Source organism: Anser anser (assembly GCF_964211835.1).
Source record: "Anser anser genome assembly, contig: HAP1_SCAFFOLD_297, whole genome shotgun sequence".
Taxonomy (NCBI): domain Eukaryota; kingdom Metazoa; phylum Chordata; class Aves; order Anseriformes; family Anatidae; genus Anser; species Anser anser.
The window spans coordinates 1-12,718 of NW_028153986.1; the positions used below are offsets into that span (position 1 = coordinate 1).

Consider the following 12,718-nt stretch of genomic DNA (forward strand, 5'->3'; position numbering starts at 1 on the left):
AAGGAAAACAAACAAACAAACAAACAAAAACTTGTGTCAGGAATTTGAATACATGGTCCTGTGATAATCTAAGATATTTAAAATGATGAAATTTGAGCAATGAATTACTTGTTGACTATGTAGCCTTCTGCTACCTTGGGCTCTTGGCTCTCTTACTACTATAGCTTATCCTCTCAAAGATCTTTAACAGAGGTCCTTCTTCAGTCTCTGAATAAAGTTGCAAAGCTTCAAACATAGCTGTTGGGATATCCCCAGTAATAACGGAGCACAGTTCCATTATTTTGTCACTGAATATGACTGAACATAACAATTCTTCTAGAAACTAGGAAGATAAAGCTCTACAAGTATATACAGGCATGACCTCTACATTATTGCTTGTGCTCCATGATGAATCTTTGACCAGTACACTTCCATGTATCTGCTCTCTCTCCCCTACTATTCTTTATTTTATTTACTGCCATTGAAACAGATTAGATGTCTCAAGGATATGAGTGATTTCACTCATTACTACGAAACAAATGTAGGTTTGTGTGAATCACCATCATTAACAGAAATGACAGTGCTCCTAATTGCAAATAATGAATCAACAAGTGTTGCTCTTCTGTAACAAATCTACAAACTGCTCACAGAGGAGCACCAGACAGCCCTGGAGAATTCACCATTTCCTATGCTATAATGGGGACTTTGCCACAAAATTTGGTGAGTTTAATCCAGTTAGTGAGTTTAATCCAGTTGTTTTTACATACTTATTCATGTCCCTAGTAAGACTACCCAAAAATGGCACAACTCACCAGATCTATTTGCATTCTTATCCAATGGACTGCAGTGTTTCGAAAAACAGCTGCCTTCTGCCTCCAGGTACCTCTCCAGAAGTAACATATCTAATAACATCTATTATAGCCATGCTGCCCTATGGACAGATAAAGCACCTTTGTCCTACAGGGATATTAAAAGTCAGAGCTTTTATTACTAACTGAACTTCAAACTAAACAAACCAACTTAATAGTCAACAAGAACAGAGAAGAGTGAAAGAAAAATCCTAACCTCGAAGTAACAGAAATGGCTTGGCACAAAAAAACAACACAACTGAAAGTATACTCACAGTTTAGGCTTCTGTGCCATTTGCAATTGCCTCCTTGATCCTTGGTACTTCATCACATCCGTAAAATTGATCATAGAGTAGTATCGCACCTGAAATGCAATAAATAAATAAATAATCCCTCCCTAAGGTTACAAGTCATAACTGCAGACTTTCAGCCTCAGGGTTAAGGCAAGAATTGTATTCTTCTTGTGCAGCACCTGAAACAGGTGCTGGACATGGCAGAACTTCTGACATTTAGGAGTTAATATAGCTAGTGTGTTTGTGTATGCACTAATTATGGATCACAGCATGCACTAGGATGCTAAGAAAGTTCAAAGAGAATATTAGATCCCTGACTCCAGCAGATGCACAGCTCTGGGGTATAAGAAAAAAAAAAGTGTGAGCAAATCACACAAGCTTCCTGAGCAGCTAGAAACAAACCTGGAATCCTGCAGGCTATTGTTGGATTTGTAAAATTGACAATAGCCTCTGCAACTTATAATTTAGTCTTGTTTTTCCTTACTATTAAGATTATTGTTTCGGCTTACTGAGCTCATGAAAATGTAAAAAGTAGAGAATGGAGGGATTCTCTGCCAGTACTTATGCTATAAAATATTAACCTGTTGACACCTCACATTAAAAATGGATTCATTGTTACATAGACCATAATAGTTCTACCATCTTTATATAAGCATCATACACTATTCTAACTAAAATGCTTTGAAACTGCTCCTTCAATCTGTACAACTAAGTTCAGTTTATACAATATTTAGAATACAGTTAACATTTTATATGTACAGCTTTTGTTGTTTGAAGACCACCAGATCAGGCCATAAATTTGGTTGTCTTACAGCTGTTTGGGCAGAGCAGCACAAGGTAGTTAAGGTTAAAAATACATAGTAAAGAACTCTCTAATGCAAACCATAGACTTTGAGGCCAAAAACAATTACTATGTTCCATCACCCAGCTCATCTTAAAAGAACTTCACATGGTCAGTAACAGGGCAGAGTGCTTCATTCCACTTCTGCGGTGGCATAGAGCTCATTTGGAAGGGCATCCATTATCAGTCAAGCAAAACTGACCTGCAAGCCTGCCTTTCATCTTGTTTTCACCGTATGCAGCGCAATATCTTGGAGTAACACATATTCCAAAAAGGACATCCACTTCTGAGCTGAAGACACCATGAGAAGGAAAAGACAATTTTACCCCAGTAATCTGTTTCAAGAGCTTCTCAGGCCTACTGTAAAAATGTGTGCTTGATGTCTCAGATGACTCTGCCTTGTCTCGGCCTCCAGACATTGGTTCTAATTATGCTGCTCTCTACTAGATTAAAGCGCCTTCAGTACCCCATATTCTCTCTCCTGACATTACTTTTACAGTGAGATAAAATCACCTCTGACATTCTTAATATGATAAACAGAATTATCTTTATGTTTCTTGCAGTAAAATGCCTTCTTCTGGGCCTCAAATAATTGCTGTAGGTCTTTGCTGCAATTTTAGGTAACCTTTAAAATGTGGATATTAAAACTAAGTGCATGTATATAACTACATATTTGTTAATTACTTCCCTGTTCTCATTTCCAAGGAGCATGGTCTCTTTTTTTTTTTTTTTTTTTGCCTCAGCTTCACCATTCAAACACTACATTGTCAGGATCAATTGATTCTCAAGATGCAACTCTCCCTACTGTAGCTACACACAGTGCTCCTTGGTGCTTAATTCTGTGGTGTTTCTTCTTATGAATGCATCTTTTTCTCTAATGCATCTGGACTTGACCATCTAGCCCCCAGCACTGTTAATATCTCTGTCAATCCCCCAAGATTTTGTCAAATACAGTTCTGTACATATCTCCAAATTAACTTCTTGAATATTATTAGACCTGAAATCTTTTCTAGATACAACCTACTCGACAACAATCCTCCACTGACATTTTTTGAATTTTGAAATCTATTAAGTTATACCTATATAACACAAAGCTGGGAGGAGAAATGCCAAAACATGACACATACATACAGTAAAGTGCAGTATCAAGCAGAAATCTGGTTATTGTACAGGTGTCCTGTTATGTTTCCTGGTCATCCCTTCCATGTAGAATAAATATTCTATTGCTTAGCACAGATATGTTCTTAGTTTATCTATGTAGCACTTCATTGATGCTACCTCTCAAGTGGGTGCTGCTAGCAACTCTCACAGCATCAAAAAATGATTAAGACCAGACAGGATCTCTGGAGATCACCTAGTTCAATCCCCTACACAAGGCAGGGTCAAGTACAACAGGCTGTTCAGGATACTGACCAGTTGCATTTTAAATAACTCCAAGGACAGAGACTCTGTGGCCACTCTGGGCAACCTGTTCCGGAGAACAATCTTAAAGAATTTTTTTCCTTATGTTTAAGTAGAATTTCCTGCATTTCATTTTATGCCTATTGCCTCTCAAATTTTTATCAGAAACCACTTAGAAGAGTCTGGCTCCATTTTCTTTACTCCATTCTATCACACTGCAGTAAGATTTGCCCCTGAGCCTTCCTTTCTCCTGCTTAAGTGATCCCAACTCTCTCAGCCTCTCCTTGTGGTGCCATTCAGGGAGACTTCGACAGGCTGGAAGGTTGGGTCAACAGGAACCTCATGAAGTTCAACAAGGGCAAGTGTAGGGTCCTGCACCTACAGAGGAATAACCCGAAGCACCAGTAAAGTGTGTGTGTGTGTGGGGGGGGGGGACAGACTGAGAGAACTGGGCCTGTTTAGCCTAGAAAAGAGAAGACTGAGGGGAGACCTCACTAATGTATATAAATATCTGAGGGAAGGGTGTCGAGAGGATGGAGCCCGTCTTTTCAGTTGTGCCCAGTGATAGGACAAGAGGCAACGGGCACAAACTGAAGCATAGGAGGTTCTGGTTGAATATGAGGGGGCAATTCTTTACTGTGAGGGTGACAGAGCACTGGAACAGGTTTCCCAGAGAGGTTGTGGAGCCTTCTTCTCTGGAAATATTCAAAATCTGCCTGAATGCCATCTTGTGCAACGTGCTCTAGGTGGTCCTGCTTGGCAGGAGGGTTGGACTAGATGATCTTCAGAGGTTCCTTCCAAACTCAGCCATTCCGTGATTCTGAAAAGATACTGTCCCTTCAGCATCTTTGTGGCCTTTTACTGGCTTTGCCCCAGCTTGTCCATGTCTCTCTTGTACTGAGCAACCCAGATCTGGGCACACAACTCCAGAGAAAATCTCACCATGGCTGTGCAGAAATGAAGAATCACCACCCTCAACCCACTGGCGAAACTCTTTCAGATGCATCTTGAGTGCTGCTGGCCACTTTTGCTACAAGAGCATTTTTCTGGCTCATGTTTCATTTGGTGTTCACAACAATCTCCCTAGCCTTGTCTGTAAAGCTGCTTTCCAGTTAGTGAGGCCCCAGCCTGTATGGCATGGGTGCCTGGGGTTTCTTCATTTCCAGTGGCAGGACTTAATCCCCTTTACTCAGATTTAGAAGACTCTTGTTGGTCTAGTTCTATAATTTCTCTAGATCCCTCTTAATGAGAGTGCAGCCAACTGGTGCATCAATCACTCCTCATATGCAAACCTGCTGAGTGCACTCTGTCCCATCATGAAAGTCATTAATGAAGATGTTAAAACATACCAGCTGTACTACCAACCCATGAAGTACAGCAATAGCAACTGACCTTCAGCTGGACTTCACGCCCTGGCCACAGTCCTTTAAGATCAGACTGCTCTCCATCCACTTCATTGTCCTTTCATCTAGCGGTGACTCATTAGGTTGTCAATAAGAAATTAATATGGGAACAGTGTTGAAAGTATTACTGAAGCCAAGATGACAGTCACCGCTCTCCCCTCACCCAAAACTGTCATCTCATCATAGAAGACTATCAGGCTGGCCAAGCATGGTTTCCCATTCTTAAACCCATCCTGACTACTTCCAACCACCTCTTGTCCTTCACATGTCCAAAAACATATTCCAGGATTCTTTGCTGCATCATATTGCACACAATCAGTGAGGCTGACTGGTCTGTAGTTCTCTGGATCCCCTTTCTTGCTTTTCTTGAAGATAGGGAAAACATTTGCATTCTCTGAGCCATCAGAAAACACTTCCAGCCACCATGACCTGTCAGAGATAGTCAAAAGTGGCCTCACAATGACATCAGACAGCTCCCTTGGCATTTGTGGGTGCCATAGATGTTCAATTTATTTAAATGCTCCCTAATTTGATCCTCCTCTACCAAGGACAGAGTTTTATTTCTCCAGACTTCCACAGTGAAGCGAGACAGTTTCTAGCATGACTGGACTAATCTTCCCTGAATTTGTTCACTTTTTTTTTTTTTAATTCTCTGGTTATAGAATCAATAGTATATTTTTTGTGTATGGGGTTTAAATCTGAGGGTTGCTTCCTCTTCAACCTTCTCCAAACTACTTACAATTTTAATACCTACTCTACTCCTTTTTTTTTTTTTGCTATCTCTTTATCTCTTTTCAAAGTTGAAGGGAATATTGAATCTTTACTCACACACCAGTTGTTCCATTCCTTTGACTGTACTTGTTACCCTTTGCTGTTACTAAGACCAAAAACATGTCAAAATTCAAAGGAAGACATGTATGAACAAGATGCGCATCCTGACTTGTATTATGTAATCAGAGTGAAAGAGAATATCACATTTTTCAGCATGAACACAAGTTGCTCCCACTTTTTCCAATTGTTTCTTCTGTCTTTTTGTCCTTATTTATTCATTTTGCAAAGAAATTAATCCATTTGACTGTATCCCCCCAAATCCTGGTACATGTGTACAGCTGCCGGGAGAAGAGCATTGTTTTCTTTTTGCAAGTCCACCCCAAAGTGTAGCGTCTGGCTCTAATTCACTATTCTCCCATGAAGGCCATGGGGAGGATTACGTTTCTTTCTTGCCTATTCCCTCTTCTCTAGCTAATGTCTGCTGCTGTCACACACTGCTGATAGCAGCAGAGCGAGATGGGTAAACCAGATCAAAGAGAAATGTCAGCTCCAATTTTTGTCCATAGCACTGTAAAGTAACAAGGAGTTGAACAGTCATGCCATTTTTCAGCATTTACATTTCATAGCTGGCACTTCACCATGCATCTTGGTATTAATAGCTTCATAATAAGTAAAAGCCAAATTCCTTACCCTCCATAACCCCATCAAGTTCAAGAGGTCTGAAAAGAGGTAGCACAAGGCTGAATTGGGCTCTGTGATTCACAACTGACATCCTGGCGAAGCAGTCTGCAGCAGCACACATAGGAGAAATTTCCTTTCCACTACAGATTGCTATTGCAATTCTTGATTCAGCCTTTGTGCAGATTTATTCTGGAAGTCAAATAGGTATTTATTCTATGGAACAAATGCAGCATATGCAGTAGAGATTTTCAGTTTAGATAACTGAATATAATCAGAGAAGAGAGTTTTGCCTTTTTTAACAGACAAATTTGCATTCAGCAATAGAAAGGCTGTCTTAGCTGCAAAATACTTTGTTAAAAGCAGAACCTATCACTACTGCATTAAAAACGTTAGTTGGTATTCACATGGTGGATAAGTTCAAAAGGATCAGTAAAGGAAAATGAAAACAACCTCAGCACCTACAGTATTTAAGAGCACTGGAATTCAACCTATGGAATTTATTCTTCAGAGGCCTGTATAGAGCTTTTATCATGAGTCTGAGTGAGAAATCGTGTGACACGCTGGCTCAGTTCTGTTTCTTTTCAGCTATTCTGCAAACCTGTTGGATGATATCTTTTGCCATTTCCTTCCATTTACGTATGTAAAGTTTCTTTTTTTTCTTCTTGTAAAAACATACAATCTAATCAATTACTTTTCCCTAAGACACAAATTGCAGAGTGCCTTTGGATTTTCTTAACTGTTTTTCATGAATGTATTCATTTATATTTTTTAATAAAATTGTCACACACATTTCTGTATTTTTGACTTGTGTGCCTCTTTGTGATTTTAAATGGCACTTCAGTTGCTAAAGGTCGAGTGCCATTGCTCTAAGGGGCATATTTTCATTTTGGTGCACGAAAAGTTATGCACATCAATCTTTAATCAAGATGAAAAATCCTCTTAATGCTTTCTACTCACAAGCTCAGTGCATAGCAAAAGAAACTTAAAGTTGTGAGTTTCAAAAATTTATTTTGATGTTTTCATCTGGCAAGTCATTAATAATTTCATGACTCATTCTGAATGATTCTATTCTTTTAAAACTAATGCCACTGTTAACATTTGTGGCTCCTAGAGAAAAGCTTGTGCTGTCTTGTCAAAAAACAGTTATAAGAGGCGACTACTTTTAATAAATAAGATTATAATGTACTTTATGGCAGCTTCTGATGAAAACTTACATATGAAAATATGCAGATGGGGAACAATTCTAATTTCCAGGAAAATACAACAACACATGAAATTCTGGAATGTAATAAAACACATGCATTTGAAAGCAGCATTTCTTCCATGTAAAAAGAATAAGGAGGAAAAAAGCACAACTCAAGATGAAAGGTATATATTCTTATGAAGAACATCACATAGAGCTGTCATAGATAGCATGTACATGCAGAAACCCCAATCCATAATGCAGCAGAGTACTGTCGATGCAAACGGACATACCAAAGTCCATTCTTTTTACTTGTTTGGCCTCATGCTCATATCTATGAATGGATCCAGTTTCTTAACTAGCTATGAATAGAACATTTTCTGTAATGGATTCATAATCAAGAACAAAATTAGCATTTGAAATTCCAGTGGTGTTGCTTAGTTTAAAAAAAAATCAAAGAAATTGAGCACATATTGATAGTTTTATTTAAATGCCTAATTTGATATCTGTTCTTTACATGAATGATCACAAAAAATATATTTAAAATTTGCTTTGTAGTCCGTGAAAATATGACAGATTGAAATACGTTTTTTCAAGTATTCCTGAGAAGTTTCTGAAAAAAGAAAGAAAAATAAGGGAAAAATTGTGTTGAAGCACATTCCACTCTGAGGAAAGTAGGGGGAAAAATTATTGGAACAATTCACCTGGGTTTTTGTCTGATCAGTTTCTTTATGATTCCATTTTTAGTAGGAAAATAATACAGCTAATAAAGCAAAAATTTTGCCAGATCTTTTAAAACATCAGAGTAAAATCCTCCTGGTTTTGATCATGAAAACTGTTTTATTTTTTGGAATTCATTTCAACAGGCATTCTGGTAAAACTGAAGATGGTAGAAATTTGCAGAGATGATTCTACCATCATTGTCTACCTACAAAAAGCTAATTTCCATCAGGTTTGCTGAATTTGTAATTTTATTCTAGAATAAAGTTACTAACCACTATGAGGAGAAATTGACTTTTTTTTTTTTCCTCTACACAGGCAGAGGGGAATGATACTCATCATAAAATTCACTTACTTCAGAGAATAAATTTCACTTTATATCATTGCAAAAATTAAAGTTAGCACAGTGCAAAAAAATCTTTTTTAGGACTGGAAATATTTATGGAAGTTACTACAATATTCCCTCATAAGAGTATCAATTTTTTTAAACATGTTCAATTGAGGAAGTCTTGCTTACATGATGTTTGTTTTTTGTTAAAACATTCTTCCTATATATTTGATATATCATTGAATAAAAGTATTGAATTCATTTTCTCCCCTGATGCTTTTGCACTTCTGTGGGAACAAAATGATTTTTTCAAGTGCCTCACAGAGCTTCCGTTGGCTTTAGTTTCCTCTGAACGTTGCCAACTCAGGCTGCGCAGATTTGGATCCTTCTTTTGTACCTGTTATTTTGAGGCTTAACCCTAATTTCAGTGTTACAAAATTCAGAGCTATAAATAATCAGTTCATTCTTTAACTGCAGAGGAGCTCTGTTAATCCTTTAAGAGCAACATCTTTACAAGCCTGAACATGTTTTCAATACCTTATTTCCTGTTGTTGAGCTGTGATATCAAACACACAAAACATGCAAGCAAGAACAAGTGATAAATACCAGTTTGCTATAACTCTCCCTCTCTCTCTCTGTTGGGAAATGCATGAGTCCTGACTGGATGTACATGTGCTTTCCCATGTGAGATTCCTCTCTCTAACAGTAACCAATGCACGTTTGTCACTGTCACTGAACTGGCTAATCCAGACAGTATAGAAGACTATGCATCACAAAACAATGGGACTAATTTGAGTGACAATCACTTAAATGGAGCAGTCTCTTAAGTGGCATGCTGAAGCACCGAGTTCACAAGTGAAGCATACTACTGCTTAAAAATAAGTGAATAGTGATAATAATTCACACCACAAAGGAAATTGTAATAATAATGACACATCATTCATAGGTTTTCCCATACAAGGAAAAATAGTACTAGCTGGAATTATGATTCTAGGGAAAAGCCTCATCAACAGTTCTTTCACATTCTTTACTATATATATATTTTTTCCTATCTCTATACAGCTCACACACTGCATTTCTCCCTTGATTACATTTTCTTGGAGCAGAAACTAGTTTGGCATTCTCATCCAGGGTAAAGACCTCTTCCTGCGGCCAACAGAAACGATTCTGCCGATTTAGCATGCTGTATTCTTGGGGGGAGATTCACAGGATGAATACAAGCTTGCTCCCTTTTCTGAGATCTCACTTACAGCTTTGAGTTTAAGATTGCAGCTTACACTGTCAAAATGCATGCTGATTTGATCCCCTCTTACAGGGCTGGATTCATGGAGAAGCTGGGCTCTGTTGTGGTGATAAAGGCCTATTCAATGTGGGGTCTGACCTGCGGAGACACTCAGCCCTGCAGGCTTCAATGGAGCTCTTGCACCCCCTGCAGCCCGAAAGCTAACAGCTCATTCGAAAGGATGGAGAAAGAAAATACAGTAAAAATAAAAAATAAAAATAAAAGTAAAAATAAAAAAAAAACAACAATACAAAGAAGGAGGAAAAAAAAGCGCTCTTTAATGGCATTTCATTAAATGATTTCCGTCATCCAAATCAAGTATCATAACCTCATAATGTCGTTCTAAATTAACTACCTGATTGAAGGACACTCCTTGGCACCAGCTGAACTTCTCCCACGAGAAGCTCTGTGCTGTGGCTGTGTCCCCCGGGGAACACTGCCCTGGGACCCCCAGTGGCCCCGTGGGGTGGCTCAGGAGCACCCCACTCCTCTTCGTGCCCCCACACACGGTGGAGACTCCCCATCTACAATCCCTTCTCTCTGCAGTGCTGGAGTTCGCCAACAAGTCTGTGCTGACAAAAGCTGGGCAATATATATGCAGATTTATTAAATATTATATATATATATATATGCACATATATGCAACAACCTTTTTCTAAGCCAATATTAAAAACAAACACACATTTGTCTGCCTAATGCACAGCCTGTGCGGAGAAGAGAGAGAGAAAAAAAAAAAAACAGCACAAAGAGCCCGGATCCTTCAACAGACATCTTAACACAGCAAGTCACACAAAGGACAGCGGGATTGGTAAAAGCAACTCCTCCCAGCAGATAAAAAGGCTTGAAGTATCTTGTCTGCAAGTGTGGTGGCTTTGCAAAGAAACTACCAAACCTGGTTCAGCCCAAACTTTTCATAAGCTGATGGTCATTCATTGAGATGTCTCATACAGGCAGACTACTCTGGCCATTGACACTTCACTTTCATTAGATACCAGTAAAGAAGTTTGCGACAGGAACTAAAGTTAACTAGAAAAAACGAACAGAGTCACCAGTTTTATTTCAATTCCAAATCAGCAGCCTCTCCCCAGGCGTTCTAAAGCCATTGCATGTATGTAAGAACTTTTTTGAACCATTTGGTAATCTCAGTTACACAACATAAATCTCATTTAACCCAGTTAGATACAGCCAAGTTACTAGATACTGTCATAGATTAAACTAAAGAGAGAATATTAAAGTGGAGACAAAAGGAAGACCTCCAGGTGGAAAGTTCATTGTGAGAGCTGGGTGCCATTTATTATGAAAATTATATTAACTAATACTCACATATAGTATTGTCTTCCTGTTTGCTCTGGTCACCTCCTGTTTCTTACCTGAACAGTAAAGTCTTCCTATCTTTTGCATTATATGTTTGTCTCCCGCAGTCAGGGTTTCAGTTCAGACCAAAATCCTAACGTTACATAGCCAATTAACAAAACGTGCCTCTCTCTTGCAAGCTCAGAGCAAATCATTACTGTGGAATGACTAGCTTAATGATGACATAGGGAGACTATGCCATCATCTGTAGAACTACCAGAACACATCTCCTTGTGAGGTAGCCATAGATGAGATCCACCATGTTACCCAAACCAAATTTGAGTGCTGTTGAACAACAAAAAACAGATGGCAGAAAATATCAGAGTAGTTCATCTTTTTACAGTCACAGAGATTAGATTTCACGCAATGATATGTGAAGTTTTCTCTATAGCTAAATGGCCCTGTGTGCTGGGGCTTTAGTGAAAACAATAAATACCATCAAACATTTCATTAAAATAACTCCAGGAGTGAAAACTACCATCTCTTACCCTCAGCTTACTGGTACAAAAAAAATGTATGAAGGATTCCTTCCCCTGAGTAGACCTCCTCAATATAACATTTCTTAATTAACACCTTAATTAGCACTAAGAGGGTATGGCCTGTAGTTTATTGGATCTATTTAACTCTCCAAGCAGCTGCATTGCTTTTAATCAGCAGCAATGTTTCTCAGAAAACAAAAACAACACTCCTGTTCTGAATATGCTGCAATATATTTAATCTTTTATTTCCCAGTCCAGCTTTGGAATCCTGCATAGAGACCTGCTTTACATCTAGGTTTTTTCTTTTCCATAAATAACGGGAGTTTATGCTTGTTATGACTGACCATAAGAAATTAATCTCAGCTATGAAGGCCTGGGAAAGTGAAAAGACTTGCCTAAGTTTCAGTGTCTATCCAGAGGATATAACCACTTAGGCCAATGTTCATATAGTGACAAGATCTTTACATGCCCAAATGAAGACAAGCTCTCCTCAGTGACCTGATTAAAACATGACTAAGTGGTACGTAAACTAATAGTGTAAAACAGCTTTTAATTTTTTGGTTATCTCCAAATCTAAAGGAAGACACAAAAACAATGTTTTATTGTTGACTATATAATCTGTTTTGCATTACAATAATAGCTGACCACCACAAAGAGCTGGGTGTTAGTGCTCTCAGCCAAGTGACTCCTACTCTGCTCTTGCAGAAGCAGTATTTGCCTCCTTGCTGCTAGCTATGAGAAGATATGCTAGTTCTTAAATTACAAATGAAGTAAGATGCTGTTGGCAGGGTGGCCATTTTTAGCAGAACAAATTACAACCTAGGACTGAAACAGCCCTTCTGAAATCAAGCAATTTCAATGGGAACAGAAGTGAACTGTATTCCTACTGACAGTCCCGTGTAACAGTAGTCCCTAATTTTCCCAACCACTAGAGCAGTAAGCATGTGCCTTGGTAATTGTCTATTCTTGTGGTCAAAAATCCCACAAACTCAGCACAAGATACACATACGACAGTATGCAAGAGGACAGAAAGAAGAGGAAACTGAGAAGTGCTGAAAACAGTAAGAGGCTAAAAACACTAAATGAATTTTAAAAATGTTCAACATACTATCTTTATCTGTGGTTTTCACAGACAAAAGAGCTCGTACTGCACTGA

General features: G+C 38.5%; 1 long non-coding RNA gene across 1 annotated transcript; it reads right to left on the minus strand.

The window, feature by feature from the left end:
- Nucleotides 1-995: 995 nt before the first annotated feature.
- LOC310891041 lies at nucleotides 996-12,235 on the minus strand. Its single transcript, XR_014577398.1, has 3 exons — nucleotides 11,572-12,235; nucleotides 2,164-2,252; nucleotides 996-1,191 (listed from the first exon to the last, which is right to left on the minus strand). It is a non-coding gene; the product is annotated as an uncharacterized lncRNA (long non-coding RNA).
- Between the last annotated feature and the right edge of the window lie 483 nt (nucleotides 12,236-12,718).